Source organism: Magallana gigas, chromosome 8, assembly GCF_963853765.1.
Source record: "Magallana gigas chromosome 8, xbMagGiga1.1, whole genome shotgun sequence".
NCBI classification, from domain to species: Eukaryota; Metazoa; Mollusca; class Bivalvia; order Ostreida; family Ostreidae; genus Magallana; species Magallana gigas.
Window position 1 is genome coordinate 40,885,612 of NC_088860.1, and position 17,188 is coordinate 40,902,799.

General features: G+C 33.6%; 1 long non-coding RNA gene across 1 annotated transcript; it reads right to left on the reverse strand.

Annotated features, from left to right (window-relative positions):
- Positions 1–8,186: 8,186 nt before the first annotated feature.
- Positions 8,187–10,376, reverse strand: LOC136270824 (uncharacterized). Its single transcript, XR_010708684.1, has 3 exons — positions 10,132–10,376; positions 9,728–9,872; positions 8,187–9,495 (listed from the first exon to the last, which is right to left on the reverse strand). It is a non-coding gene; the product is annotated as an uncharacterized lncRNA (long non-coding RNA).
- Between the last annotated feature and the right edge of the window lie 6,812 nt (positions 10,377–17,188).

Sequence of the window (17,188 nt, forward strand, 5' to 3'; positions counted from 1 at the left end):
TATCTGGTATTAATAAAAGGAAAGAACTTTATGTAATTTTTCTATTCAACTTATATATATTATAATCCCACTCCGAAGTAAATACCAGGTAGTCCTATAGTCGTAAAAACACAGTTTTATTAGTTACAGATAACTTTAATGACTATATAGTTTCAGTCATGGATATGGATACACAGGATTTACCCGAATTTGTGTTTTATATGTTCATACACAACCTACATGTATATTGAAAATAATTGATTTTATATAAACATTTTGGAGTCTGAAAAAAAATAACACGTATCCTTCTTAATTATTGACATACAGTTCAATGAATTTTTTAATCAATTTGCTTTGCTAATTCTTCTGAAATTTCTTTAAAACTGCTTGGTCCGATTTTATATCAAATTATGCGTTTTAAACGATGATCATGCTAAGTAAGTGTATATTAATAGACATTGCAGTAGTTCATACACTTTATATAAAAAGAATAGAATAATGAAACGCGCCATTTCAAAACTAGATCTTTTCTCGTAATTACGAGATAATTAACTCGTAATAACGAGATCTTTTCTCGTAATTACGAGATTACGAAAGCCCTGAAGGGACATGTTGATTTTTTTAAGAAGCAAAAAGTAATTTGAGATCTCGAATTACGCAACTCGTTCCCATAGATTATCAACTCGTTCTCTCGAACTGAGATTCCGTTATCACGAATTACTAACTCGTTCCCACAGATTATCAATTCGTTCTCTCGATTTATACAATCCGTTTTCTCGGATTGTAATTCGTTTTCTCGGTTTAAAAAATCTGATCGAACGGATTTGAAATTCGTTATTACGTTTTGATTAATACATTCATCGCTCATATCCCTCATATCATCAGTAGTTAGAAAAGGCACCAGAATGGAACATAAAGTAAGTATTTTAATTAAAGCAATTAGAGAGTAGTTTCGAATAAAGTAATATTTATGTATTCATCGGTATGTGCATAAAAAAATTATGTAAAGTTGGATGTCCTTGCAACTTTTAATTGTCTTAATGAGCCGCGGGCTAGCTATCTTTAATACTTTAATTCATAATATTTTCTTGCCGGAGACAATCTACAACTTAATTCACCAGTACTTCCATTTTGACTTGCAATACAAAGATATTGTAATCATTTTAGTTCTGATTTGTCATGGTGGTGTATTTTGAGGAAGAATGCTGTCAAACCTGGATAGAAGAACTAAAAGATTTGCAGAGCCGTGGTCTTTTTACGAGTGACAAGTTGGACACTAACCTGCTTCAGTTTTGTTTTATGAAACTACTTCAGGTATATAAATAAGCTACTGTTCTATACACAACGTTAAACATTTTGTAGAATATAAAATTTAATATTATCTAAAGCAATATACTAGTTCCACAGACAAATTATTAACAAATAAGTTATAGAAAATACCAAACGAATTAAATGCATCTGTATAATATTTATATTACAGTATTTATTTACGATTTGTCAATTGTCTGGGGGTAGTGCAATATTGATATCAAACATTTTTTTTTCAGAAAGAATTAGACGAAGTGGCACATGTGTGTAATGCTCATCATCTGCAATCCACTAACGAAGGAAGTGTTAGAAGCTGTCCTTCTAATGTATATCTTTTCCCGGAACTATTTCAAGTTCAAGACTATATTTCTCTGGTCGATGTAGAAGTTCTTGAGCTTTCTCGACGCGAATGTACAATCGGAAACGTACTTCCCTGTGACCAGAAATATTTGAACTTGGTTGCATTTTCTTGGAGGAACAATACTTTGATCTACCGTTAAATATTGTTGAGGGAAAGGACCTATCCGTAAATCTTCATTCCTGGATCATGAACATGTTGTAGTCTTGTGATGAAACTGCCACCGTTTTCAATACACAAGGCGATACAATTGATGCATTGATTGTAGTTTTGTTTATATGATATATATGACAAGTTAAGCCCACTTAAAAAATTTAGGGCTGTTATGTCGACGTTGAGCTAAAATAATTTAGCTGAACACTTTTTTTTTTCAAAGTTGTTAATAAACAAGAAACCTTCAGGTTACCAAGAGTTCTAGTTTTGGTAATTTAAATCTGATATATATATATATATATATATATATATATATATATATATATATATATATATATATATATATATATATATATATATATATATATACAACACAATTAGCATATCTCAACAACAAAACTTTTGGGCCAATAAACTGGGAAAACCTCTATAAATATAAGACTGTGCATTGGCGAAGATGAACGTGTCACGTGCAAAAAGAAAGTAAGGGCTTCAAAGGGCATGGTCACGATTCTTTTAAATTTATTTTTCAGTTTTTATTTTTTGCAATGCTTTAAGAATACATTTCTAATGATCAATTGAAATTTGAGAGTCATTCGATAAGTTATAAGCAAGATACAGAGCCCACAATTCTTTGACATGTAAACAAGGCTCGTGCCCTTTTTTGGTTTACATATGGTCAGTATATCTCTTTCAAGCTGATTTGTCTATCTTCTACTTCATTTTAAGCATAAATAAACAGTTCCTGATATTAAACATTTTAGGTATAAAATTGGATTTTCACTTTAACATTCAAAATGTAAACAAAAGCTTTGTTTACATAGCAAAGAATTGTAAGCTTTGTAACTCGCTTATAACTCAACCAATAACACTAAAATTTTGGTTGCCTAATATAACGCCTTACTGAAGCATTGTAAAATCAAAATCGGAAAAATAATTTTATGCCAAAATCGTGACCATGCCACTTTAAGATGCACATTGTAGATTCGGCAGAAATCTGGGAGCGAAGTTTCAGTGATTTATTTTGCACATTTTTGGTATCATAAACTTATTTGGTTTCTGTTGCATTGAATTGGTAGAAAAAAGTTAAAATGCAAAATGTTTTACTATAATATGGGTCATTTACAGCTGTTTTTTTAAAAAATGATTTTGTTGTCTCTGGGTCTGCTCTTGACAAATTTGAAACGTGTAAAAATGACACAGTGAAACATTTGAAATTAATTTTTATTAAAATAACGAAGAAGAGATGAATAATTATGTATTTTCTCAAAATATTTTTAGAGGATAAATTCAAAGTCAAGAGATATAACAATTGTTTCAAACACTACATGTATTTTATACCGCATAATACAGCACTGGCTTTGTGCTGGATTAGTGAAAACAAATAATATTTTGGGTTCAAATAGCCTTGGTGAATACCTTTTTAACATTTTTGTTTTTAAATGTATGCTGATATAACATAATGTTGAACTATATGATATATTTATACCCTTCGCAAACAACGTTTTAGGGAGGAGGGGGGATGTATGGGAATCATCTTGTCCGTCCGTTTGTACATATGTCCAGAGGGTGTGTCATGACCTTGACCCAAGGACTTTTCGATAAGGTCAAGGTCATTGGGAAGAAAAGGGCAAAATGCGTGTCCGGTCCATATCTTTCTTCTGGAGAATCATTGATAGCTCTTACTTCTCACAAAGATCGCTTACGACCTGAGGGTGTGGCATGACCTTGACAAAAGGTCATTTGAGCAGGGTCGAAGTCGCTAGCGGGAAAAGTGCAAAATTTGTGTCTAGTTTAGATCTTTTTATGTAGGAACAAGGTTATTGTTCGAGATCGTTGTTTAGGAAAACTTGATTCCTTTCTCTGCCATTTCTTGTATTAATGGAATCGGGCACGTAGCATCCAGTTACCCTTTCCCCCGTTTTTGCTTTCAAAAAAGATGTTACGTGCCTGTGGAAATGGTAAGAATGTAAAATTAAAATTTGACACAAAGCTTGTTTGTGTCAGGCCACATAAAATCAATTGTTAGATTAATTTTCATCCTTGCCGGTGTATTGAAGAATAATGACCCCCGTAGAATAATGACCGGGGGTCATTTTTCGACGTAAAATAATGATTGTTAACAGTTACGTTACTTCTCTCGTCAACGCAAAATGACGCAAATAAAGAAAAATAAATTAATACACAATGAGGATATTGTGTGATGATTAACGAACAATAATCATGAAGGATTAATTGTTGTAATAATATATTAATCAATATTCATTGGTGAAAATATTGTCAATCGAAAAATGATACACGTATATATCTTTATGGAAAAAGACTAAGGGGCAGGTAACGTAGGAATATGAATACTTCTTATTTACATTTCTTGGGGAAGGTGATTTTTAAAAAATCATTTTGCGTTAGTTTTGTTTTCTTCTGCATTATACATGAACATCATAATTCTAAACATTTGTTGTAATGTTGTATTTGTGATCATGAATAGACCTTATTCTTTTAGAGCAAATGTGTGAAGAGTACCTGACTATAGTAAATCTTAATAGATAATAAAAACTGATCGATTATAATAAGAAAAGATTGTTTCTTAAAGCGTTGATAAGAGGTTAGGGCCCATGTTATTGATGCTTTAATCATCTTGATATCAACTAAACTTACTAAAGTATGCCGATGTTAAAGTAAAATATATTTTCTGTACGAGTACTCTCAGTACTTTGACGATTTTCCTTATTGGCCATTCACCTCTACTGGCGTAATGGCTGCTGTCAGTGCCTACTAACTTCAGCTTGGTTATAATGCCTAACAGTGGAGTCAACTTTTCATAATTTTGGTTTCATCATTAATTCTGGTTGATGCACTTGCATACCCAGCAGTTTGTAATAGTGGAAATCCTCAATGCAAGTATAATTCATGAACAATATGAAGAATATAGAAGATGCGACAGCGAAGCGCGAAGATGTGAAGACGAAAGTACTAAGTTGCGAGGGCGAAGAAGTGATACTACTATCACTCCTTCGCCTTCGCAACTTCGCACTCTCGCCTTCAAATCTTCTCGCTTTCGATCAAATACAATAATGTATAACACAATACAATGTCATATCATACGTTACATTATCATATCTCACAAATTTTTTTTTACAGTTTTTTATGGTATTATATAATATATGTCACAGGGTCGTTAAATAAATAACGAAATCTCTGGATTCGTACTTTTGCTTTTATATTATATATGAAAAGAAACATAGAAAAACACAGAAAACACATTCACAATACAACACACACACGATGACTAGAGACACTTACATGTACTACATATTTAATTAAATTACAAACACAATGGTTTTCCCAATTATAATACCGGTGATTTACCGACAGTATCACTGAATATGATGTTACAATAATATATTTAACAGTGATCTTACCAGGTATCCAGGAATTCAAATAATGAATAATTAACTGAATCATTGAAGATCAGGAATGGAATATAACAGTAAATGATACTAGCGCGGTAAAGGATAGAATCTGTGGGTACTGGATTTGGCGGGACTTGCGCTTATAGAGTGAGCGAAGTTAGTAAAACATGCATATTAATGAGTTAAAAGTCGTCTGTTATTGGTCAATGAGACATGTATACATGTACCTGGTCATTTAATCCTAAAAATTAGAAAAAACCACATGATTTATCACAACATTCACACATGCACTCATTCATACATACAGCAATGCGTTCTATCAGCAATGCGCGCTGATGAACATTAAATAAATAAATTAATATGAACTGTGACATATATATTGTAAGTATGATAGGATGCAATTCTAATTTTATATTATTGTATTGATAAACATATGAACATATGATTATCATACAATTTTTTAACAGATGATATACGATATTGTGTCAAAACGGAATCCATGAATATCCAAGATCATAAATGATGATTTTCATATAATATGATAAAGGTGGTCTCATAAAGGTGATTTCTCATAAAGATGATGCCTCGTCTCGGTGAGCTTTGTAATCTGTGATTACCTATGTAATTAGTAGTTTTATCAGGCATTATATAGTAAAGCTTCATTATCTTGAACTAGATAGGACTGTTTAAAAACTTTGAGGTATTCGAGATATCGAGTGTAATCACAGACCCCCTCTCCCCCTCTAGATCCATGCATGAGCAAGGAATGTCGCATAATGAAATGAGAATGTTACTGTGTTTGGTCCGCGGTAAACAGACGGCTGGTAAGCGACAGGAGTCTGAAAGTGCATATGTAGACATTATGGCGGACATTACATTTTATGTGGAGTACATAATGATTAGGCATAGCCAGCACTGGTAAACATATATGTCACATGTACACATTAAAATATTTATAAACATTCATAGTAAGCACGATGGCCAAGCGCATGCGCACCAATAATAGCATTGATTAATCGGAAAACCGTGGCGAGTACGGTGCCTGCATTAAATTTTATGTAATCGACCGAGACGTGCTGAATGCAATCAAAATAGGCAAAGGCGAACGTGTGAAGATGCGAAGGCCAGAGTGCACACCTTCGCCTTCGCACCTTTGCACTTTAGGCATCACATCTTCGGGCTTCGTCTTTTGCTCCATCGCCTTGGAAACTTCGCATCTTCGCCTTATGGTCGAAGTGGCCCTATCGGAATACCATAAATATATGTAAATGTAATTGTCAAAGGGGAATGGTCACGATTTTGGTCAAATTCTATTTTTCTGTTGTCATTATTTACAATGCTTTAAGAAAGCATTTCTACTGATCAAATGAAATTTGAGGGTCAGTTGTAATGTTATAAGCAGGAAACAGGGCTCGCAATTCATAAATTGTATCGATTTTACGTATAACGAGAGATAAAAAAACATCAGGGCGGGCCATTTTCAGAGGGGCCGGTGTAATGAAGAATAATGACCCCGTAGAATAATGACCGGGGGTCATTTTTCTGCGTATAATAATGACCGGGGGGTCCTTATTCTACGTCGAAAAATGACCCCCGGTCATTATTCTACGGGGTCATTATTCTTCATTACACCGGCGGCCCCTTTGAAAATGGCCCGCTTTGATGTTTTTTATCTCTCGTTATATGTAAAATTCATACAATTTAATTGCTGCTTGACATGTGGATTATCGTTTGATTCCAGTCATGTAGTTGTTATAAGGATGCAAATGTCTGGATGCATTAACGGTTAAGTTGAAATGAAATGGAATTTAGGTAATAGAAATTGATTTGTGTACTCATATTAGCATTAACAATTAAAAAAAAAATAGAGCAATTGTTATTGATAGAACTTGGAGTTACGATTTTTTCTTAGCGGGGGCTATCATTTGTGTGCATGTTCACTGTACCTAGCTTAATTTATCGTTATTGATTTCTGCCATATGAACACTATTTTTTGTTTTTATTACTAATTCATTATGATATACAACATAACTGTATTTAAATATATGCATTTACATTTCCAATAATATTTTTTATCGGTGCACCGTCTTAACCCCTTTTTTAAGCTTGTGAGGGTGTTTTAATAGCCGGAATAGACATGTACTTCAACTCTCAACAAAACATAGTTTGAGTAATTAATTTTTGTTCAAACCTGTATATATCATTTCGAAGTTATAGACAACTCCTAACTGATCCGTGTCGATGGTTCCTGCAATTTTACAATTTTGTACTCCTTATTTTTTAAAGGTGGTATGGGACAACTCCATGTTGTGACGTACTACCGGTATTTATCGAAATAAAGAATAAAATGAAGTGTTATTTTATAAAAAGTATTTCCCCCAAAACTGTCACGGAGCAGCGTAGCGCAGTTGGTTAGGTCATTAACTACAACTCTGTAAGTCATACGTTCGTGTCCTGCATAGAATTTAAAAAAATTTAATTTTCCAACAAATTTTAAAACTTTTTTTTTGGTGTCAAATATTGCAAAACTTAAAAATTATATACCAGTGAAAGTACTTCAAATATACTGTACTTTTATGCACATAATATCGACAGATGTCCCATACAACCTTAAAACACCAATATCAAGATTAACACATTCCTTGCATCATTGTCAACTTAGTGTTATTTAGTTATCACCTAACATCAACATTTTTGAGAGAGAGAGATGGAGAGAGAAAGAGATATGGAGAGAGAGACACAGAGAAACAGAAGGGAGAGAGAAAGAAAGAAAAATAGATAGACAGAGAACAAACGGAGATAGAAAATTATAAAATCTTTCTTTCTTTCTCTCTCCCCTCTGTCTGTCTCTCTCCTCTGTCTGTCTCCCTCTCTCCGTCTGTTCGCTCTCGCGCGCTCTCTCTCTCTCTCTCTCTCTCTCTCTCTCTCTCTCTCTCTCTTTCTCATTAATACAAGAAATAACACAGACAGGAATTAAGATTTTTTCAAACAATGACCTCGAACAATGACCTTGTTTCTACATAAGAAAATATAAACCAGACACAAATTTTACACTTTTCCCGTCAGACTTTGACCTTTCCCAAATGACCTTTTGACAAGGTCATGCCACACCCTTAGGACATGAGCGATCTTTGTGTGAAGTAAGAACTTCCATTGATTTTCCATAAGAAAGATATGGACCAGACACGAATTTTGCACTTTTCCTGTCAGTGACCTTGACCTTGCCCAAACGTCCTTGGGTCAAGTCATGACACACCCTCTGGAAATACGTACAGACGGACGAAAGAACAAGGTGATTCTCATGTATCCCCCCCCCCAAAAATAAAAAACGTTGTTTGCGAAGGGTATAAATACATTATATAGTTCAACATAATGTTATGTCAGCATACATAAAAAGATAAAAAAAATTATTATTATAGATATAATATGCGATATAAAATACATGTAGTGTTTGAAATAACTGTTATATCTCTAGACTTGAATTTACCCTCAAAAATATTTTGAAAAAGTACATATTGATAAGTCATCTCTACAACTTAAAAAAAAAACCGACATTGTTTCAATGTGTCATCTAAACATATTTCAAATTTGTCGAGAGAAGACCCAGAAACAACAAAATCATTTTAAAACAGCTGTAAATGACCCATATTATGATAAAATGAAATTTTTGCCCTCCTTGTGTTCCAAGATTACGCCGAATCTACAATGCACATCTTAAGCGCCCGCTTTCTTTTTGCAAATTACAGAATCATCTATGCTAATGCACAGTGTTATATTTATTGAGGTTTTGTCATTTTATTGGACCAAATTGTTGTCGAGATATGCTTATTGTTTTATATAAGCCCTAAATTTTTTAAGTGGGCTTAATATGTCATATATATCATATAAAAAAAAAACCACAATCAATGCATCGATTGTATCGCCTTGTATATTGAAAACGGTGGCAGTTTCATCACAAGACTACAACATGTTCATGATCCAGGAATGAAGATTTACGGATAGGTCCTTTCCCTCAACAATAGTTAACGGTAGATCAAAGTATTGTTCCTCCATGAAAATGCAACCAAGTTCAAATATTTCTTCGTCACAGGGAAGTGCGTTTCCGATTGTACATTCACGTCGAGAAAGCTCAAGAACTTCTACATCGACCGGATAAATATAATCTTGAACTTGAAATAGTTCCGGGAAAAGATATACATTAGAAGGACAACTTCTAACACTTCCTTCGTTGGTGAATTGTAGATGATGAGCATTCCACACATGTGTCACTTCGTCTAACTCATTCTGGAAAAGAAATATTTGATATCAATATTGCACTACCACAGACAATTGACAAATCGTAAATAAATACTGTAATATAAATATTATACAGATGCATTTGATTCGTTTGGTATTTTCTATAACTTATTTGTTAGTAATTTGTCTGTGGAACTAGTATATTGCTTTAGATAATATTAAATGTTATATTCTACAAAATGTTTAACGTTGTGTATAGAACAATAGCTTATTTAAATACCGGAAGTATTTTCAGAAAACAAAACTGAAACAGGTTAGTGTCCAACTTGTCACTCGTAAAAAGACCACAGTTCTGCAAATCGTTTAATCTTCTAACCAGGTTTGACAGCATTTTTCCTCAAAATACGCCATCATGACAATCAGAACTAAAATGATTACAGTATTTTTGTATTGCAAGTCAAAATGAAAGTACTGGTGAATTAAGTTGTAGATTGTCTCCTGCAAGAAAATATATTCATATATACATTATGAATTAAACTATTAATTATAACTAGCCCGTGATTATTAAGACAATTAAAAGCTGCAAAGACATCGAACTTAACATTTTTGCACATAACGATACATAATAAGTATACATTACTTTAGTCGAAACTACTCTCTAATCGCTTTAATTATTATACTTACTTTATGTTCCATTCTAGTGCCCGTTTCAGCTACTGATTGATATGAGGGATATGAGGAATGAATGGATTCGTCAAAACGTAATAACGAATTGAAATCCGTTCGATCAGATTTTTCAAACCGAGAAAACGAGTTACAATCCGAGAGAACGGATTGTTTAAATCGAGGGAACGAATTGTTAATCTGTGGGAACGAATTGATAATCTGTGGGAACGAGTTGTGTAATTCGAGATCTCGAATTACTTTTTGCTTTTTTAAAAAATTGACTTGTCCCTTCAGGGCTTTCGTACGAGATAATTAACTCATAATAACGAGATCTTTTCTCGTAATTACGAGATCTTTTCTCGTAATTACGAGATAATTAACTCGTAATAACGAGATAACTAACTCGTAATAACGAGATCTTTTCTCGTAATTACGAGATCTTTTCTCGTAATAACGAGATAATTAACTCGTAATAACGAGATCTTTTCTCGTAATAACGAGATAATTAACTCGTAATAACGAGATCTTTTCTCGTAATAACGAGATCTTTTCTCGTAATTACGAGATAAAAATATTTTTTTAAGTGGCCCTATTCGTCTTTCGTAGGTTTTTTACTTTCCTTCATTTCCTTCGTAGACAATGTCACATCTTACGCAAGTTGCATGGAACCCCAATTTAAATGGCTTAAAAAAAATTGTCATGAAGAAAGAAATTAAGATATTTTGTATTTTTTTTCCATCGAAAATTAATCTTGTCAAATTTTCTTCATTGTAAGCTCTGAAATGCCCGAAACAATTTAAGCTAGACTGTGTTACAGGCACCAAGGATCAAGGCCGGGGTGGGGTTAGGGGGTGGGGCAGCCCCCTGGCCTCACCCCTGGCCACTAGCTTTTTCTCCCAGCGGGCGCGTCTTTTAACCACAATGAACCGCAATAAAACTACAATGAACCTAATTAACTTAACTAGGATGAGAATTAGTCTTTTAAAGGTAAATTATTCCTTTCAATTTTAATTCTACCCATTTGACGACAGATTATATGTCAAAGAATTTTAATATGCTGTTAAAAATTGTCTCCTTTATTTGGCACATGCACAATATACCTCAATATTTTATTTTTCTCTTTCAATTGTTCAAAACAACTTTTATACACATGTAGATAGATTTTTTTTTTAAAAAAGCAGCAATTAAAAAACTAATAGATGCAAGGTAAATTTTTAAATTTAATATAATCAAGACCTTATTGTTATTTCAAGCTTATATGATTAGCTCGGTTCTCGTAAATGTTTTATCTGTTTAATTTCGTTTCCCTTAAACTCTAGATTATTTGATCATCTGATGAAAAAAATTTAATATATACAAGGTAATTTTTTAACAGCATATATAAAATATATATATGGACATAAAAAGTTAAATTTTCATGTCCACCCCCCACTTTTACGGCGCGTATGGAGTATGGAGAATCAAGAGAAAATGAGGAAATTAACAGTGACTTTGGAGCTATAGGTACAGGATGAGCCTACCCCTCCCCGTTTTTAAAACGATTTTACGTGCCTGAGTTATAGACATGTGTACCAATTGTTATAATTTTTAGTTCTAATGTTTGTACAAAGGGGGATATTTCATTGTTTTGGTTTTTTTTTTCTGTTTTTTTTTTCGTTTTATTTCAATTTCAAGAGAAGGGGAACATTTCTGCACTGACGATTTCATTGCAGACCGGCACATTTTGGCAGACACATGACTTTACAAAGTTTTCTCATAATAAAAAAAATACCTTATATGGATATAATTAGATATAGGATATTTTGGCTGTGTAGCTGGATTTTCATTTTTGACGACTTGTTTAATTGACATAAACTAGATGTTATTTTACATGTCGTTGTGTGCACGTATATAGTATACATAGCCGTTGGTACCGGGGGAACAGCGGTAAACATGGTAACCCCCCCCCCCCTCTTTTCAAGAATTTTAAAAAGAAATGTAATGTCAAGATTTCGGATGAGAATAACCGCCCCTCTCTGCCTGCCAACCCCCTCTCCCCCCCCCCCCCCCCCAAAACTTTCATTTTGCTTCCGACGCCTATGTTATATATAGTTTTGGTTTAATGTATATGTGGTAGGATGAAAATTCTACCAGTTGATGTTCATTACAAGAGATGCATGGTCAACTTTGAACAGATGAAAAGTACTAGTAACTTGTATGCATACACAATTTTCGCAGTACAGTTAAGGCGCGGCCAATAAAAATATCGGCAATTTTTTGTGATGAAATCACGTATACTTTAGTTTAACTGGCATGTCCTTTTTAAAATCAATAACATTTACTCAAATGCAACATTTTTCTAAAGTATATATATAACAGTACAATGTTTTATGTTCATAGTGGTCACGTGATATGGCAGTCGCATGGTATAAGCAAATGTATTTGTGGGTTTGAGGTCATTTAAAAAATTCAATATTGCAAGGGCATAATCATGTCAAAATTGACAACTGAATAATAAAATAACTTGATGTTATATCGTAGATTTTGAAAAACGGTGCGAACTTTATAAGATAAGATTATTTGTTAGTAGAAACCGTAATTTATAATGCTTATGTTGAATAATTTTGAAGGTCACAGTGTTGATTTCATTAAAAATTATTAATTTGTAAGTTTTTACAAGGATCGTAGAAGTTTTTTAGTTACATAGCATATTTGAAATTTACATGTAAAAGTTTGTCAGGATCATGTAAGTGTATGCCCTTGCAATTAAGAGATTTATTTAGGTACTCAGCTTTAACCATTTCTGTGCCACAGGGCCTATTTGGGCCTATTTGAATATCTACGTTAAGAAGGGCGCGACCCTTTATTCAAATAAACTTGAATCCTTTTGGCCCAGGGATGCTTTGTGGCAACGCACTTTGAAAAAAAAAAATTCACAGTGCGTTAAATTTGGGACCATGTTGTTAACGTACCGACTTAGAACAAATTTGAGCTAGAGCCACGAAGCATCAAAATGTGCCTTAAAATTTTCACAAAACTCAAGTTTGAAACAATACAAATTGTAATTACTTATAATGTAGGGCACACTATTCTGCTTCTATGCATATGAAATTTTTTCACTTCGGCCCCACCGTTTAGCCCATGCGCATCATCAAACATACTATGATCGTTAAAAATAGCTGAAAATTGTATATTTTATAGCAGTATTTTCCAAATTTCGTAGAGGTACTCAAGTGTGGCCAATGTGTATTTTACAAATTTTGAAAATTTTAGTAACAGAAAATAAAACTGACCAGTCTATTTTAGGGTAATTATTTGCTTCCTTTTTATTGAAATAGCAGAATTTAATTAATAATGATAAAGAATTATTTGTGATTATTTACAAAATCATCATTTTATTAAATATTTGAGGAAGAAATGCATATAAACTGAACTTTAACATGTTTTATCTAGTAATTTTATACTGTGTATTCATGCTTACATCGTGCATCATCAATGACGTCATAGTTTGACGTTTGCGACGTCAGTTGAATCTGTACATGGAATCTTGAGTTCTTTCAGTATTTTGCCAATAGAATTGACCAGTAAAGTATGCATTTTTAAAAAGCATTGTTTTTATGTACCACGGTATTATTCAATTGCAGTAGAATATGAGATACATGAACATTGCTAACAAACAGAGAAAAAAAATTAATTGGCAAAGTTAACATTGTACGTACGTAAATATATATTCCTATACCTTTATGTAGAATAAGCGATAGCATGTATAAGTAGCTAGTTGTGAGTTTTTTGTCAAACGGTGAAATGCATTAAACGAAAGGAAAAATGGAAGCGATTTTTTTTTCACACAAGTACTTGTTCCTGAATACCGCGGGAGAAAGACAGTCGACGTCACATGAAAACATGTATCGCATAGCCCCGTCACTCCGTCACTACCCTAACTCCGTCACTTTCCTCGCCGTTTGAAATCAAGTACGATTATGACGTCATTTTTTACATGTCAAAAGTCTTTAATCAAATGTCAACAATTTGCAACGGTTAAATTTAAGGATATGTAAAAAAATAACAGAATTAAACCTTGTTCATTTTATGCACCATTAATTGTGTGAAATCAGCTAAAACTTTTTCACAGGTGCACTAAAATATCGATATTTCTGACATGCGGGCCCATTCGACGATTTACGGTGGTCAGTCATTTTTAGAGAGGTCAAGATGAAACATTTTACATGTAATACATTTTTGATTAAGGTAATTAATACAATTTTTTCAGACCGCAATAGCCTTTATGCACTACTCTTGATGATAACGTCAAATCGCTCATGCCGATACTTTTGCCTTATACAGGGTATAGACATATCCGGTATATCGCTATTTAGAATATGCTACATTTCTAAAAATGTAATAAATAAATAATTCAATAAGTAATATATTAATTAATGATATAAAATATTTGAAATATATAAGGACATAAATCAAACGGCATCCCTAAATTCTGAAAAGGCCATTGTGATTGTTGTTACATGGACCCATTTTTTATTCTGGCGATCATTTCATTTCGATGAAATTAAATACAATTTAAATTGTATGCACCATTTTTACTTATTATAACTTGGCCTAGATACAAATTGAGTTTTAACTAAATTGTTAATGTGTCTTCATTCCCTGCCATATCATAGAGCATGTGGGTGACGGAGTTAGGTTCATAAGTTTATGATAGCAAGGGTGATAAACGTCGTATTCAGAGGGCTTATTTAATTGAATAAAAATAAAAATATTTTTGTTATTAATTTTATAAATCATATTGTTTAAGATTATATTTAGTGATTGCAAATGATAAAAACCACAAAAAATAATTTACAGAGAAACGTGGGAGGTTTTCTGCTTATGGTGACGGAGTTTGGGTACTCGGGGATACATATATGATAAACTTAACTTATTCCGTCAAACAACTTGATTATTTAATTCCTAAGTACAGCTGTAATTGAATATTAAGCCATTGTCCCTTGCATAAAAAACATTTGCCAATGCACATCTTTTCTTTATCAGCCACCTGTTGATCAGTGTTGATTCGTCGCGTGGTCAATGTATTTCCGGTGAACCGTTACATGCAGTTACACTCCTATCTTAAAAGATCGATTGTGTCCGTTTCGATGAAGACGGCTTTTGGTATACACAGCTTAGAATACATGCGCGGATCCAGAAAATTTTTCCAGGGGGGGTCCGAAGGATAATTGTGTTTGCCAGGGGGGGTCCGAGGCATATTTTCGCGATAATTTTACTATGTAAATTTAATAAATTTTCATTTTCCAGGGGGGGTCGGGACCCCCCCCCCCGACCCCCCCTCTAGATCCGCGCATGGAATACATTATCAGAATGTGCTCTATATAGAAGTCTAATCCTAATTGCGATGCCTTTGTTAATAATTTGTCCAATAAAATAAAAAATCACCCTAAATGTGTGTACATGTACATCGGTGACTTACTTTTGCCTATAAAATTCTCGATTGAAATCATCTTTGATTATTTTATGAGTATTAAATCTAATTAAAGTTTTTCTTGTATGGTATATAGAAAAAAAATCAGATAGCCGGGCCCTTTCTTTAAAAAAAACAACGATGAGTGCAGAGAGATTTAAAACAGTATTTGTTTCCATTCACCCCCCCCCCTTCCCTACCCTCTGAAAAAATCGATTTACGGCCGAGTTCACTACAAATCTATATATATGATAACACAAATTCTACATGCTAAAAATTGCTATGAATTCGACTTTTCAAGACAATTTTACGACATTATTTATGTGCTACTGCTTGATGTTTTAAATAAAAATGTTCATTTTAACCTATCTTCGCTTCAAAATAGTAAACCCACACACACACACACTCTCTCTCTCTCTCTCTCTCTCTCTCTCTCTCTCTCTCTCTCTCTCTCTCTCTCTGAAATATGATCTTAATTCTCAAGACATTTACGGATAGCTTATCACTTGTAACAATTCTCAAAGGACATGAATATCACTAGAAAAAATGAAATATAAATGAATAGACGTTATGACATTTATAAGGAATAATTAACTCCATAAGAATATTTTTAAAGAAATCGATATTCTTTTTTCATTTAATTAATGAACATTAAAACACTGCTGTAATGTCATTCCTTTGTTCCAGCAGTCAAAAATTTACTTGTGACAGTCCGATATATTAGAGAGCTTCTTAATATCAGACCATTATCAGTGGTTACAGCACTGTTATTCTTTAAAATCGGGCTGTCTCAGGAATCAACAATGATATTCAATGGCTATATATGCCTCAAACACTTCTGTATGAAAAATATCAATGTTCTCGGCCCTATAACGGGCCTCGAAACTGTTTTATATTATTTCATACAGAACTGCTTTCGGCATACTAGTACATCCATTACATATACAGTCGCTAAAAGGTTTTATTTTTCAATTGAACAGTTCGTGAACGGTGAGCGCTTAGTGAGTGCACTCTAAACGAACGGCGAGTGCACGCTGAGCCGAATTTGGATAGCGCTTATGAACGGTGAACTGAGAGCGAACGCAGAGCGCAAACGCAAGCGCAAAGTGAATGGATATATGTACTCTATATGAACGCAAGATGATTATTATTCGGAGTGCCCCGGGCGGTATTGTTACATTGTGTTTCGTTGGTAATCGGGAAATAATAACAATAAACTACATGTTTGTATTGTTTTAAGCCTAAATATTATCTGACTAAACAATAAGTGAACACTGAACAAACGCAGTGAGCGCAAGGCGAAATCTTTGTGAAGGCACGGTGGGCGATTTGTGAACGATGAGCGGGAACGGAGCGGAGCGGAGAGCGCAAGTGAACGCACGGTGAGCGCACATGAACGCACGGTGAGCCAACGGGAAACTGGGAAAATAAAAAATTTAAAGAACTGAACCCTGGCATCTAACTGCTGTAAAGCGCCAGGATTGATTGAAAATATCGAAGCCTTGAAACAAGTAAAATAATCATGTAGAATAATGCACACAGACTGTGACAGTAATGCATCAAAATTCGAGATTACATATATCTCTATGAAATTCAATTACCGTATCTCTGTCATATTTATAT